Source organism: Fistularia commersonii, chromosome 7, assembly GCF_037954325.1.
Source record: "Fistularia commersonii isolate RoL2024-O1a breed Wild chromosome 7, RoL_Fcom_v1.0, whole genome shotgun sequence".
Taxonomy (NCBI): Eukaryota; Metazoa; Chordata; class Actinopteri; order Syngnathiformes; family Fistulariidae; genus Fistularia; species Fistularia commersonii.
In genome coordinates, this window is record NC_141290.1 from 13,470,180 (window position 1) to 13,486,589 (window position 16,410).

At 39.3% G+C, this 16,410-nt stretch overlaps 1 protein-coding gene across 2 annotated transcripts in view; it reads right to left on the minus strand.

Moving 5' to 3' along the window:
* LOC147232816 (metabotropic glutamate receptor 4-like) overlaps positions 1–8,495 on the minus strand; it is a 225,185-nt gene extending 216,690 nt beyond the window's left edge. Inside the window, exons 1-2 of one of the 2 annotated variants that reach the window (XM_086149907.1) lie at positions 8,354–8,437; positions 8,076–8,105 (exon numbers count right to left, since the gene is read on the minus strand). The gene's annotated coding sequence lies outside the window, so the exon portion shown is untranslated. Of the gene's footprint in view, positions 1–8,075 lie in introns of both variants that reach the window. The other variant, XM_086149906.1, reaches the window with a different exon arrangement.
* Between the last annotated feature and the right edge of the window lie 7,915 nt (positions 8,496–16,410).

Sequence of the window (16,410 nt, forward strand, 5' to 3'; positions counted from 1 at the left end):
GATTTGCAAATACTGCTTTGTTTGTACGGAGGTCTTTCAATGCATATCTAAATGCACTGCGAACAGCAAAGCGTGAATTTTATTCATACTGTAAATATGACAATAAACACTTTGAATCTTGAATCTTCCATCTTTGCTCCCCTCCTAGTATGACAGATACAGCCTTTTGCCCCCTGCTTGTATGGACGGATATTTCCTTTCATACACTTTTAGACTGTCCGAGTGTAACGTTTTGTTTTTTTTTTTCTTATCCAGACAAAAGTATTATATATCAAAAAATGTGAACTCTCTTAGTGATTTAAAAAAAAGGTTGATCAATATTAATCATGCTCACATTTGCATCTCAATGAATATTGAAACGTTTAATGTTGCACAGACCAATATTTTTGCCCCAAGCTCTCATATTTTAGTTTTCATACACATCAGTCAGCTAATTTCTTGTAAATCTCCTGTTCACTAACTACTCTGCCCTCAAAAATGGGCAGAGATATTAGTGACTTGCTCCTTTGTCAGCTCAAACGGGACAATTTCCCATAAGAGTTTATGGAGTTATACCCAAGAGACACCAAACAACTGATAATGCTCTTTGCATCACCCGGAAATTAACAATGATGACGTTTCCATCACAAATACACCAACACCAGTGATGACGTAAGTCCTGTGTTATATGATTACTGAATGTCTGAGGAAGGTTAGTGCAAGTTGAAAGGTAGATCTATATTCATCCTTGCAACTCACTTTGTGAGCTGCACACCAAACCGCACACCAGTGTCTTATTGCACTGCCACTGTTCTATTCTTCCTCTTCTTCTTTCAGCTTTTCCCTTCAGGGGTCGCTACAGCGAATCAACCTTCTCCATCTAACCCTATTCTCTGTATCCTCCTCTCTCACACCAACTACCTTCATACCCTCTCTCACTACGTCCATAAATCCTCTCTTTGGTCTTCCTCAAGACCTCTTGCCTGGTAGCTCCAATTCCAGCATCCGTCTACCAATATGTTCTCTATTCCTCCTTTGCACATGACCGAACCATCTCAGTCTGGCTTCTCTGACCATCTCTCCAAAACATCTACACTCATTCCTGATCCTATCCATCCTGGTCACTCCCAAAGCACTGTTCATATTCCTATCTATGATCACATTTATAATAATGTTTCCACTCCTCCTATCAGCACATATCCAAATGCACTGTGGACAGCAAAGTAGGAATTTCACTGTACAGCGAAACATATTTGACGCTGTAATGTGACAATAAACACTTTGAATCTTGAATCTCAAATAATGGCATGTAAAAAACCAGCGTGTGATGTTCAAAGTACAGATTCATTTTCGGATGAAATAGTCCTTAGTCCTTTTGAATCCTCCCAGTTTCCTTGTCGACTTGATCAGCAGTTAATAGCTTTTGATAGTAGTAGTCTCCCAGAATAGCTTTAAAAAACACCTCGTTTACAATCCCTCCAATTGTGCTTTTTACTTCAAATTGTGGTGGCATAGTGGCTAGCCTTAGGCCTCACAGCCTGGAGGACCCCGGTTCTGTTCCGACAAGGGGACCTTTCTGTTTGGAGCTCTCCCCGTGTCTGTGTGGGTTTCCTCTCACAGTCCAAAAATTCCACATTATCAGTCCAAAAACATGCAGGTTAATTGGGAAAATTGCTGACAGTTAATGAAGTGTGTCTATAGTCATGGCCCTGAGTGGAAGAAGATGGATATAGCAATTGTAATTTGGTTCATACATAACTGTCTGCCTGCCTGTCAGTGTTTTCACACTGCGCTGTGGTCAGTTTGTTATTCTTACAACTACAAGTGAAACCTACCCCTGCACTATGCACCCCCTGCTGATGGAGACACAGGTGTAGTATTGCCAGCTTTAAAACCGAGACAGCAGAGATTATTAAATAATAATATAGAATGTCACATTTTGTGTGTTATTCCTATATGCTTCTGCATCGCACTACTAGTTATTTTGGTCTGTGAGAACAGAGTTGTGTACTTTAAGCCAGTGGTCTCCAACCCCCAGTCATTTGGTATCAGCCCACAAAGAAAATCTTTCTTGGTACAAATTACCGGTATATTTTTTTTCATTGGGTTTCCAGGTCTTATTTTGAAAAAAAAACGTTGTTTCCGCCTTCGCCTTACTGCTGCACTTAATATTGTAATCGCCTAATATAAGGTTTAATTGTTGTATTCAGATTAAATACTGACAATAGTTTTTATTATTTGAAATCCCGCGCCTCTAACCAGTCCGCGGGAACATTTTCATGTATGAAACTGGTCCCTGGTGCAAAAAAGGTTGGGGACCATTGCTTTAAGTCATCTCACTGATTTTATCAGCCCTGGGTATCTGGTTAAAGTCACAGTAGTTGTACTCTGATTCTATTACCCTCAGTTGAGATGCATACATTGTGACCAGCATGTTCCCCGGCTGATAACGCTAACTCTTGCTCGCCTTCAAGCCCATTCTGTAGATGCTTTCTAATTCTCTCTTTCCTTCCTCTTTCTTTTACTAACACAAACGCACCTCTATGTACATATGCACAGGACATAATTTTGTTGCACCCCACTCATTCCTGTGTGCCTTCGTGCCACGATCAGGTGATCACACCAGATAGTAGTCTATGGACTACAACTACAGCCATTTTGATAGTTTTTCACCAAGGACGCCATTTTGTAGTTTTTACTGAGACTGCCTCCATTATTGTAGTCCGTATACATATACACTTTTATACATACACACACACACACACACACACACACACACACACACACACACACACACACACACACACACACACACTGCTGTAGAAGATAGCAATATAATCAGGTATATCTTCAACTTGATGTTGGTTGATTTGGGGTTGTTATTGTTGAAAGGGGAGTTTCCTGGTATTGTGTGTGTATATTGTGACAGGACTGTGACAGGGTCCGTGTTCGAATTCACACCGTATTTAAGTAAAATATCATTATTGTTCAATATTGACTTTTTACAAATATAACTTTCCTGAGACTGTATTCCACTATTTACTTATTATTTTCCAGCTTTGCAGTTGGTGCCCCAAACTAAGGTTAATGTCATTATTGAATTAGTGATATTTTGATAACTTATCAATGATGACAATTAGTCATCAACTAAGTCTAGCTCTATTCACTGCACAACAATTATATTGTGACCATCAAGGTATTTTCCATATTTGATATTCTAAAAAAAAGACTAAAAGCATTGTAACTCATGATAAATTATGCTGTTAAAGGTAAAATGTTTTTCTCACTGTTAAAAAGTTGACATGTCAGTATGTCCAATTTTGGACCCTTATCCAAATAAATGGTCAAATGGAGTCAAGACTGTACAAAAACATAAGTGCTTGCTGCTTTTTTAGTGGCCAAATTGCTTTGAGTTTGATTGGAGATTTTTTTATTTGAGTTTGATTTGAGATTTTATATTTTGAATTAAATCAAAGCCCATGAAGTTTGAACCAAACTTTTTCAGAAGCCTGAAACTAACACACTGAAAAGTTAACCAAAAGTTGCCACATTTGAAAGTTTGACATAACTTTGGATTATAGAAAATATGTGGCAGATATCAATCCCTGGAGTTAAAAAAATGTTGGACTTTTTAAGGAAGAGAAACCACAATTCACAAATAATGTTTTTCTTACCTATATATCAAAATAAAACAAATCTATTCAAAGTCATGTACTAAACTAGGGTGAAAAGTAGTTTTAAATAAACTTCAGATACTCACATAAACTGTTCAATCATTCATATTTAGATGGTAGAAACATGAAAAAGGGTTTAGCTTTCCTAAAGTTATCTGTTCTAAAGCAATTATTGTTTATCAGCTTCCTATGCACCAAGCATTCAGTGTTACCTTAATTTATAAAGCACCTACAGGGAACATGACAAAGAGCGAAATGTTCTGAAGATTAAAATTCCAGGATTAACGTTCCCTAGGTTCAATGTATCCAGGATACAGTTGAGCAATGATCTAGTTTATCAGATGTCTATCATTCCCATGGTCTATTGTTCTCATAGTTAAATGTTCCCAGGGGTCAGTGATCCCAGCCTTGTTGTCCCAAGTTCTTTTCTTCCCTTGTCATAATATGTGGTCTCTTTGGGTCCAATACTTCCCAACAAGGACCCTTATCCTTGACCCCCTACCCTTATCCCTTACCCTAGACCTCAGCGAATGTCTGTAAATTGAATGTTAAACCAGGGAACATAGGACCCTGGAAACATTGGTTTGACCCCAAAGGCATCTCCACCCACTCTGGAAACATCTGCTGCGAATTGCCATTCGCAGCAGATGCAAATGGCCTTTGTCACCTTTGGCCATTTTGGTGACTTCTGATGCAGTCATGCAAGCCTACCATGGCCTGTCTGTAAGCTGCAAAACATTATTAGTTGAAGATATTATTTCACTCTGGTTGGGAACTTTTAGCAAAGTTGGACTGAACAAACTCAACTCAGATATGTTGATAGCATTAAAAGCACCTAACAAAAAATGAATTGAACTCAAAGACAGATTCAGAGGCAAAGAGGCAAGATGCTCTTGAACCTTCATGTAAGATAATGTGTATTATCCACTGCAGGGATGTTAAGTGCACTCATTTCACACTCCATTTCACACATTGCTGCCCTAGGAAAAATCTGTGACTATGATGACTCAGGAAATGCACAACATCACTCTTGTGCTTCTTTCTGGTGCTGTTGTTCTGCTACATTGTTAATAATTTCAACTGTATTTTTAACGCTTTTTTTTCCCAAAATCAATGAAATGTCAGTGATAAAATAAGAGCCAATTCCATGATTTGTTGAAATTTAAAGTATAGCTGACAAAAAAGGCACCATTTCATTACAATTAACTTCAGAAGATATATCACTTTCATTAAAATGCTATCTTGGGCACTTATTTCTACCTGTTGATTTATTCTAAACATCAAACCCAATGTACTCATTTGAAAAAGTATGAGGGTGGCACGGTGGCGCAGTGTTTAGCGCTTCAGCCTCACAGCATGAGTTTGATTTCAACCAGGGGACCTTTCTGTGTGGAGTTTGTATGTTCTCCCCCGTGTCTGCATGAGTTTTCTCGGCGTTCTCCAGTTTCCTCCCACAGTCCAAAAATATGCAGGTTAATTGGAAAAAATTTGGAAAATTGCCCTGAATGATTGAGTGAGTAAATGGTTGGTTGTCTATATACAGTATGTGGCCCTACAATTGACTGGCGATCAGTCCAGGGTGTACCCCGCCTTTTGCCCGATGACAGCTGGGACAGGCTCCAGCATCCCCCGCGACCCTGAGCTGAGTGCAGGATAAGCGGAAGAAGATAGATGGATGGATAAGGACAAACATTTGATTTTCATCTCTTGGCATAAAAAGTGTATTCTCTCTGTGAGTGTCATTGCAATTGAATTCATGAAAACATGAAAACCACTTATTATTAATATCCATCTTACATCCTCTTGTCTGTGCTGTATATCATTCAAGGTCTATTACAACGCATGCAAAATTAAATATTAATGCTTTAAAATAAAACAATATGACATTAGATGTATTATACATTATAGAAAGCAAAAAGCCCAAAATAGAATAGGTATAACCAAATGTAAGATCGTCATGGTTTGTTTTTCTTAAATGAAACGGTAAATTATTCTGCATGCATTTGTGAAAATGTGCATGCATGTGTATACATGCAGATCCACAACACAGCAGTTTGAAGTAGAGAGGAAGCCCAGTCTTATGTTTACTAATTCATCTAGTAATTTATTCTCATTCAGATTAAGGGACCTATTAATTCTACTTAATATGAATAAAGTGATTGCACTGTGTTTGTGCTGTACCCATGTTTCTCACTTTTCCCTGTCTTTACTATAAAACTGTTTGGAAAACCTCCCTTGTGAGCAGATGGTGTCTGCCGAGAGGAAAATTAAGCTGGGGGGGGCGCTCTATACACACAAATTTCTGTTTCCAGCAAAAACCTTTGTAAAGGGAACAAGGGAGGTCTATCGGGAATTTAACCACAGGTTTGTTTGGGAAACATTGCACTTTTTTTTTTGTTTTTTGTTGTTTTTTTGTTTTAAATAATGCCAGTCCTGCAATTGGATCCATGCAGCAGCTTAAGTGAAAGATGCGGATGCAGAAGTCTCTGCTGGCTGGAGGACAGGATCGTGCCTCCCCCCCTTGCTGGAAAGGGTTCAGTCACTTTGATCATCTCAGTTCATCAAGTGCATGTGGTGTATTAATACATTAACTCTTCGTTGACGGCATGAAATGTAAAGATTAATTTGAATTCATTGGGGTGAACTTACCTGTGTTGTCTTGTATGTTAATAATTAACATTGAATGAGGAAACTCTGCATCTCCTTGAAGCTGCTCACACTCTGGCCCATGACATATTAAAGAGACGTTAGCAGCAGGGAAAACCACTGACTTATGCTGAGTCTGCACTGCTAAACAAACTCCGAGGACAAGATAAGCCAGGACCACCTGGGAAAAATAAATCTGAGGGTGCTGGAGTAATCCCCGCTGCTAAAATCTACACTTTTTTTCCCCCAACTCTTTCTATGGTTAAGCATTCTTTGTAGCTAGATCCAGGTATGCTATCACCCACTGGCAGCTGTGAAGAACATGCCAACAACAAAAACCCAAGACATGGAATCTATCTCATGGGAGACTCCGAGGTTGGACAAGATTGAATTAAAATCTGTTATGCTGAATCAGACCCTTTAGATAATTACCTGCTGATATGAAGAACATTTCCCCTCTTGGCCGCGAGTTCAGAGAGAATGCAGACAATGGCATATTTGACTGCAATCATACACCACAACCACACACACACACATACACCCACACACACACACATTAATTGACAAAGCTCTGGGGCTAGGATAGCACAAAGCCAATCCCTGGCCCCACAAAAAAGGCCTCTGGGAGCGAGAAGCCCAAAATGGAAGCATATTAATACCATGGCTTCTTTCTGTGTGTGTGTGTGTGGGGGGGGGGGGGGGGGGTGTCAGGTATCTGTATGGTCCTTCACTGCCGCCTTGTAACACGACCACAAAAAAACTACATATGTATTGGGCACAATATGCAACCCTGTCAACAAAATAATGGCCTTGAAATAACAATGGTGCATGCTAAAGTAACCGATTAAACTTTGCTTTGGGCAGCAGCAGACTCACATCAGCAGTTCTACCACTGTCTCGTCTTTTGTTTCCACTGCCAGGAGGCTGCACATCTGCACAGCATAGGGACCGACAATCGATGGTTCACATACCGTTTACCCCCCCTCCCCCCTCCAACACACACCCCACAACCACCCACCTCCATCCAGGCACACACACTCACACACTCACACACACTCACACACACACACACACACACACACACACACACACACACACACTCACACACACACACACACACACACACACACACACTATACCAAGAGAGGGTGCTTCCCTGCGTGACTCAACTTTCAGGGCTGAGGAGGAGACACGGAAAGGGACAAGAGAAGGGGTGTGTGTATGGGGGGAGGCATCTGTTTTGCATCCATTTATAGTCACGTAAGATTGGCTGGTGCTGAATAGTGGAATTATCTGGCGTTCGGTTTGTGCTTTCCCCGTAGTACACATTTTATATTCAGTGATTATTGTATTAAATGTTGTTGATGCACCCTTGCGGCTGAACGCTGCGCCTTATCGCGTAAAAACAGCCAATGCACCTTCGGTCCAGGGCGTTGCACTTGGTGTGAGCAATACAGCTTTTAACTCCTTCACAATTTTGCCATATAAGCGTGAATCCCGGAACGGAACTGTGGCGAGGAGGCGAATAGAAATGTTTTTTTTTTGCGCACATTCCCGGATTGAGGATCGCGCCCCAGACTGTTCATTTTTTCCCAAACTCCGCCTTTAAAACTTGAGAACGTTTACACCGCGACATCTGTAAAGACACTCATCGGACACAAACAAAAAAAAACAAACATTTGAAGCCGAACTTACCTATCCCTCCTTCGCACAGAAAATCCTTTTTTACAAGTAATGACCCAAATCCGAAGCAAAAAAAATCTATTAATAGCCTACCTGAGCGGGTTTCCAGAGCGAAGCTGGCATCTTTTTTAAGATGAAGATAATAAAAGAAAAAAGGGGGAGGGGGGACAAAAAAAGATCAGAAATCATTCTCTAAATATTAGTTTGGTGTGCAGTGAAGAATCCACATCGTGTTCCGCTTCAACCCCCTCCCCCCCCCAGCAGAAAAAGAAAAAAAAAACAACATCGGAACTGTCCACGGAAAAAGTGGTGCTGAAAGTCCCAAGCGCCAACTTTGGACTGCGTGCGCGAACGGAGAAGGATTTTGATACCGGAGTCGTTCGCCAAGAGCTGCTGCCGGGGAGGAAGGATCCGATTTTTTCCCCTTTTTTACGATATTAAACAGCGAGGAGTCGCAGGTCCTACATCCAAGACTGGAGCACTTTCCGGCAGACGGACCCGAGAATGCGCCTCGGTCGCTCCGCGGGTGATTGATGCCAGACGCATGGCGGCACGTCGCCTTTATCACACCACAAATGCACCATCAATGAGTGTGTGAGTGTATGCGTGAGAGAGAGTGTGTGGGTGGGTGTGGGGGTACATCAGATGATCTGGTAATAGAACACACCGAGAAAGAGGTGACTTTTCCGTGTGTTTAATCGAAACGGGTTTGATATGTTTGCTTTCCGCTGGCACTTCATTCAACTCAAATAAAAAAAAAAACAACTTATAACCGCAACTACTTTTGCGTCACGGACATCCTTTTCTTGTCGTTGTTGTTGTTGTGACAGGTCTAATAGTGCTTCGAAATGTCAAGATGATGGAACCTTTTTTTGTTTTTTTCTATCTTTTTTGTCTTTTTCGAATATGAATGACGCCTGTGGTCGCCTCGGACGTTACAGGTGCCGCTGTAGCCTATGCAGTATTCTCCCGGCACGCACGGCGATGTGCGTAGACCATGACGAAGATATCAAGTCCAATCACCGAGAGCGAAAACTCAATCTAAGATACCCCCCCCCCCACACACACACATACACACACACGCCCGTGCGTGTGTCGCGTCTACTAACACCTGTCACATTTCTGCAGCACAGAGTAGAACTTATGTCCAGTGCACGCTTTCTTCTATTGTGAGTCCAACATTTTCCGAATCTAAAGAAAAAAAACAGAATTTGTGTTTGAAACGAAGCGTGGGATTTTTACTTTCAATTTGATCATCAACATTTTGACTATTAACATTCCAAAAAAAATGTCTCCAAATTGTCTGGAGGGGGGGACAAAAAAAATCATAATTTGTAAGTTTTGACTGACATAGATGCAAGCAGATACTGGTGGGAGGATTGCTTCATTTTCCGTGCACGGTGATGGCTCTGGGGTCGCGTTGCTTGTTTGCTCTTTCTCTCTTTCTTCCTCAATCCCTTCTTTTTCTCTCTCTTGTGATGTGTGGAAGCTTTCACCGGTCCGAATGGGTCCCACCTGTGGCGTGTTGGACTGACTCCACTACATCAAGGGGAAAGTGGTGAAGAGTGTGTATGTGTGTGTATGTGTGTGTGCGTGTAGGTGATGGACGATGGGGGTTGGGGAAGCATGGTGGGACTTTGAAGAGCAGCTATGTGTCTCAGTGGGTATTGGATGCAGCTGAGCCTCTGAATATTCATCCTCCCAACTCTGCTGGAGCAAATTCCAGTGTCCCGACTAGACTGACAGTTTTGTCAGCTGTCTGGGGACCTATAAGACATACAAAATCAACATCACACACACACACACACACACACACACACACACACACAATCAATGCTCACTTCTCCCTCAAAGAAACGTGTGGCTTCTGTCACATTGTCATACTGGTGGTTATATCTCTGTTTAGCATATAGTTTGTGTTACAAGTGAATTATTTAGCTGTGGAGAATGAATACAAATGTTTTTGGCTTCGCTTCCTGCTGTAGACAGTCTTGTTGAACGTGCCTGTTGTGAGGATAACACGTTACGCCACTGAGTCCTCCCTATCCCTCTGTACAAGGCGACGCTGGAGATTACTTGTTTCAATTAGCTATAGGGCGGAGAGAATTTAAGACATGTTAATTCCAGTCACTAGTGGAAATCCCAGTGACAATGGTTAACCACAGAGGCATAATCGCCTACCCTCAGAAGTCTCTCATTTCATGGGTACATAATGGGAATTATTCAAAACGTATGTTCTGGGGTCAAAAGATTCCCTATTTTTATTGACAGTCACATTGGGACAAAAATCTTGCAGCTGTACTTGACAACGACAAATTTCAGTTGTTCTGCACTCCATCTGACAACTTGAGACTTTAAAATTAAATTTTCCAAAAAGGAATCTATTTCAAAATGATTCATCTTAAAAGGTTTCCACTAATGAATAACAAGGATGACACAGGCGTCTTTCAGTATCTAATTTAATAGAAAAGTGTGTCTCAAAGTCTTTTATTAAGATCTGTGTCATCCAATATTAAATTCCGGAGGGTATATCCTGTCTGTCTCACACACCCACAAGTTTGAGGGCACATAAATGAGTCGGTTTTTCACAGTTCGTCAAAAGCAATATTTTATAAAGGAATGGGTTGTGAGGCCAGGAAAAATGCCCATATGCTCCATAAATTACTTCTTTCTTTTTTTTGTTCTTTTCCCTGGCTGCCTCAAAGTTGTCACAGGTGTGACCTCTAAACTCCAAAAGCTTTTATTTTTGAATAATGCACTTTTATCTCATGGATTCACAGAGCTACAGAGACACGCAGTGCAGTATCCCCCCTTCTGAATAAGGAAATCCCCTTATGAACAGTAATAACGGGGAAATTGATATTGGCACTATAGAGCAGGGTGATAATGTGATGTTCACGGTAAAAAACTGAGAGTGAGGATACTAATACTACAACTACCACTTATAATCTACCTTTAAAAAAGCATTTTATGAAGTGCTTTGACAGATTAACCAGAAGCAACCTGGTAATCAATCAGTAGCAACCCATTGCAAAAGCAGTAAACGAAAGCAGACAGCATAGCAAATGCTGGAAAATGGCAGCCAAAAAATGAACATATAGATAACTGTAATAAAAAACCAGCTCCAACAGTAATGGCTTCAGTAAAATGAAGACAGATAATAAAATCTCTGCAGTGAAAACCAAGTTACTTTGTTTGGTCCTTTGTTTTGTGGTCAAGTTATGTACAGCTTGATTTTATTAAACAAATTTATATAAAATGGGACAAATTTGTCACCAAAAGTGCTGTACCACCTAATGATTTAATATTATCACCTTTTTAGCAGGTCACCACAATGATCTTACATGATGCAGACTCATGATCCAAAAACAGTGTTTGTGGGTACATTTGATGTTTTAATCGAGGGTGATATGCAAGAGTGGGCACCTTTTTCCAGATTCTTCATCATCCAATGCATCATAATGTAAAATGAATAAAAAAGAACAACATCTGACGCCTTAAACAGCAGTCCTTCAGATGAAGACAATCTGGAAATCCAATACTGTCGGAATGCTTTGCAGAACTTCAGTCCTCCTATATCAATGTTCTCATATTTTACAGATTTAATAATTCATGAATATACTGTATAGATCATCACTATCCTTTCAGGATATTAAATAAATAAATTGTTGCTATGTAAACTGTCATAAGAAGTAACTGGCATGATAGCAGCCCCTGGTGGTTGTGGCCGATACCATCATTAGATATACTGTATATCCATCCATCTATCCATCAGTCTTCTGCCGCTTATCCTGCACTCAGGGTTTCACTCAGGATGCGAGAGCCCATATACTGTACTGTAGATACATTTTTTTAAATATTTTAGAATGCAATATCCCTTAATTTCCCAAATTTCCTGGCAGTGAATACATTATATGATCACATACATAGTGAATTTTAGAGGGGGAAAAAAACATTTCAGACTTTTCAGGTCTTAAAAGGGTGGGATGTTTTCAGGTAAGGATAGGAAGCATCACTTGAAAGCACGAGAACCACAAGACAGTAAATTGATTTTCTTGTGTGTGTAAAACCAAGTGCAATCTCCTCTTGCCTTAGGCAGAACAGCACAATCTCCTGCTTATTTAGCCATCAATGTACATATTTACCCTGAGAAAACAAAAGTGCCTGAAAGGTTAATGTCGCCAATATCTTTGCAGTCTTCAATAAAGAAAACCTCGGCCACTGCAGAGCCTTTGGAAGCGTGTCATACGTCTTCTCTTTACCATGTTAAGATGGAGCAGTGCAAGCACAATGCCACGCTTGTTCAGTTAGCAAGACGTTGCTGTGACTGCTCTTTCCTTCTCTCTCTCTCAGTTTTCCATCATCTTAAACCACAAGTATACATGAATATCCTATAGACGGAGATCTTCATCTAATTTTAATGAATTCAACGTCACCACCTCTGAAAATTCTTAATATTAAGTGAATCAAATACTTGTGGGGTTGTGTATAGTTGCAGTATTATTAGTGAACAATGGCTAGCTCTAAATTGAATTTGGTAAATCTTGCTGCAAATTAAAACTTAATGTAATGTGAAATGTACAAACAGATAGCCGGAAATCAGAGTTGTCCAAACAAAATTCCTCATTCTCTCTGATAGTTGTATACAGTATGCAGTTGTACACATTTATCTTTTTTCATCTGATATTGTAGAACAAATTTCAAAATGAGAATAAACATTTTTTTTTTTCTCTTTCTCCAGGAACTAGTCTGTTGTGTTTAATGAAAGAGGTGAGTGCCCCCTTTTGGACATAACCGGAACAGTTTGAATAGTTCACCAGAGATTTGATGAGAAAACGGGTTGCCTTAGCAACTGCGAGTAGAAGCGCAACCTCTTGAGTCTGACCCTATATAGATATACTTAATTGTGTGAAAAAAAGAGTACAGGATGAAACACTGTGGGGATTTATTTTTTTACAATGTGGAAATCAGTGAGTTATTCTCTCTGCAACATGTGTCCTCTCAAAGAATAAAAAGACAACTGCAATGTACAAGGAATACTTTATAACCTATTTCTCCCCTTTGTGGTCCAAGATATGGTGTTATATAAAAATGCATATGTGTCTGACACACAGCATAAATAAACTCCGGCATAATCACTTGGAAATACATGTTGTTTTCTTATGTATTTTTTTTCCCACTATTTCAATATAATTTCTCAACAATTCAAAGCAATGTCTTTGCGAACTCGTGTTACTTTCAGATAGTTCTGTAGCTAGCTGTAAAAGTGATTCTCAATTTACTTTTGCCCCTTTGCCGAAGATTTTAAAAACAATCAACTGCCCAAGTCAAATAAAGAATATTTTGAAAAAAAAAATAAAATAAAAATATTAATACAAGAATGAATCCGTGTATGGCTTTGTAACATTAGAATGTTATATATATATTTATTATTTATATAATATACATATATATATCACATCAATTCGATAGTCATCATTATTTGTCCAATAATATCTCAATTATTTTTAATCCCACAAGAAGTAGACTGAAATTATCAGTGTGTGAAAGTTTTTCTCATGCATAATTGTCATAAAACACTATATTTGCATTCTTCTGTATGACTTGTCCACTGGCCTGATCATCTTTGGCCAAGTGTTAAACAGTAGAACTGTGATTCCACTGAATCTTTAATTTCATCAAGTGAAACTTAATTTTCCTCTTGACTCCTCGGAAATAACAGCACTGGAGTTTAATTATGTTTATATGCTACTGCTGATTATTTACTGCTCACAGCTGGCCTACGGCCATACATACCACTAATTACATCTTTCAGACCAAACCCTGTAATGTTTTTACCGTTGATTAACAGCAGTCATCTCAGTAACACATAGTGAGAGTGGGGGGTATTCTGAACACGTTCTGGTTGAAACACTGCCCAGTACAGCACCGCCCCTTAGTGGATACAACTCTTTTACAGATTACTCTGCAAATATTTTTATCAGTATTGTGTTCATTTAAATATATCAACCATTTTTAGGCACATTACAAAAACTGTCAAACTGCATTGTAACGGTTACACAGGTGCTGTCTTCTTTTTTTTCTTTTGGCTGTTCCATTCAGGGGTTGAATCATCTTCCTCCATCCAATACTTTTCTCTGCCTCCTCTTATCACGTCAACTAACTTCAAGTCGTTTTTCACTACATCCATAAATCCCTTTTCAGTCCTCCTTAGGCCTCCACTGCATGGCAGTTCAAACTCTATTGCATTTGGTATATTCATATTCATATAGCTAACAAACCAACATGAAACAGTTGCAGCTACAATTGCACAAATAAACTACTGCCACTACTATCTAATAACAGTAATAATAAATAATAAAGAAGAAAAGGTTTACACTCCTGATATTTCTGTCTTTTTAAACAACTGACCAGTAACAGTTTGTGCATGAGGTGATAAACCTTTCAATTCTTTACACGTTGCTCATCTGTTTCTTTGTTTAAAAAAAAACACTCTCCTGTGATTCACATTTCCATTCTTTCAACATGTGTACCATCATTTCACATAAATGAGTCTCAATAGAGGAACTGAATTAGATTTTCAGACATCTTAGTTTGCATCCCTTGGTAGTCATGGTGCCATGGTGCCATTGAACACGTTACTCTGAATTTTCCACTGGTACTGAGCCCACAAACAGATCATTTCACAATCCCATGGATAAAATGAAAATAGAAACCGTAGACTGCTTGACATCAAATATTGCAGCGTTATTACACATGTCTAGAAGCGTTGAGGAAGACTGCTTTGCTTGACTGTGTTTGGAGAACTATGTGTCCCTTCATGTCAACACAAAATATTACACATTAGTTGATAAAAAGTTGTGTTCAGCAGTTTTCCTTTGTGCTGAGTGGAGAACCACATGATTGGTGATCAGGGAGAAGCAGAAAAGAAAGAAGGAAAATATGTAGAGGTGTCATGAATAGTTGCGCATGATTGTTGCCCCTGTTAAGTCCAGGGTATTTGATTTGGGAGCAGTAAAGACGGGCTCACACTAATACATTTCATACAAAATATATCCCCATGGCCCTGAGCATTGCTCAACTTCATTCACTGAGTCCTATAATGAAGTCTATGCTCCAACATTACAACAACCAAGCAACATCCCATAGTACCATCCCACCCTCAGTTTCCACAAGTACCCTCCATGATGTAAGAAAGGCATAAAGTGACATCACAGTATTTTAGTGGTACTGTACCAAAAGGCTTTTAGACCAACACATTTCTGTGAAATATTGTTTCAATTCCTATTAAACTTCACTAAAGCAGAAAAAATAGTTTACCGGATCAATAGTTGATGAGAAAGGGACATTTTTGTAAGACTTCCACTGCACTGTGGCATTGTTGTAATCCAAATTACAGACAAATGGGCAAAATAAAAAGTCAGACACAATCAATACAAAAATAAAATCAAACATTTGATTATTGAGGTCACAGTTGAATATAACAGACTAGGGTAAATCATGGGTGCCAGCAACAACAGAAATAATTAATCTTCAAAAATATATATTTACATTTGTCCCAGAAAAGATTAAGGATGTGTATAGGGACAAAACACAAAGAGAATGAAAGAATGAGGACTGGGCAAAATAATGTCAATAGGACACTAGTCATTATATGCAATTATTCGACAGGACTGTAAATATTACCACTGAGGGTGGAGCAGGTTTGCTTTGACCTGCAGAAAATAGGTCCCTGAACAATATAGCATAATGACTCAATTGCACAGAATGGGGGAAACAAACACAGTACAATATAGAGAGAGACATTGAGGTGATAAAATGTATGTTCTGCTTCTTCTTATTATTCTTATTATTCTTATTATTATTATTAGTATTATTATTAAATAGACTGACGGACAGCCTTGAAAGCCAAATTCATTCGGGGGCTTTATTTCAGTCATATTCCCAAGTGATTCCCATGTGACTTGCTACCGTGTTTTCACATATAATGGTACACTAAAAAAAAAAACATGTTTTTTACTATTGTTAATCATGACAGATAAGTTATCCCAGCATAATAAGCAATTTAGTATTAAAAAACTTTTATGGTTTTCTCTGCTTAGAGCCGTTGAATAAAACTTGGAAAATAAACTGCACAAAAATAAGCTTAAACACGCGTTAACTGGAATCCTCGTCTATTATGAAAATGTCGCTGTCCATTACCTGCGGTGCTGAAACTGAGAGTTCGACCCGTATTGGCTAGTTTATTGATATACATTGAGCAGAAATAGACATTTTGATGGTTTAAAGTCGATATTACGTGTGCATTGGGGGTAAAACGAGAGTCCGTTGCAGGCTAGTTGGAGCCAAACGTGCCCGTTTCCTTCACGGGTTCAATCTAGTCAGAGCGCGGTGTTGCGTTTTCCACCTATCCGCTGCCCCAATTCTT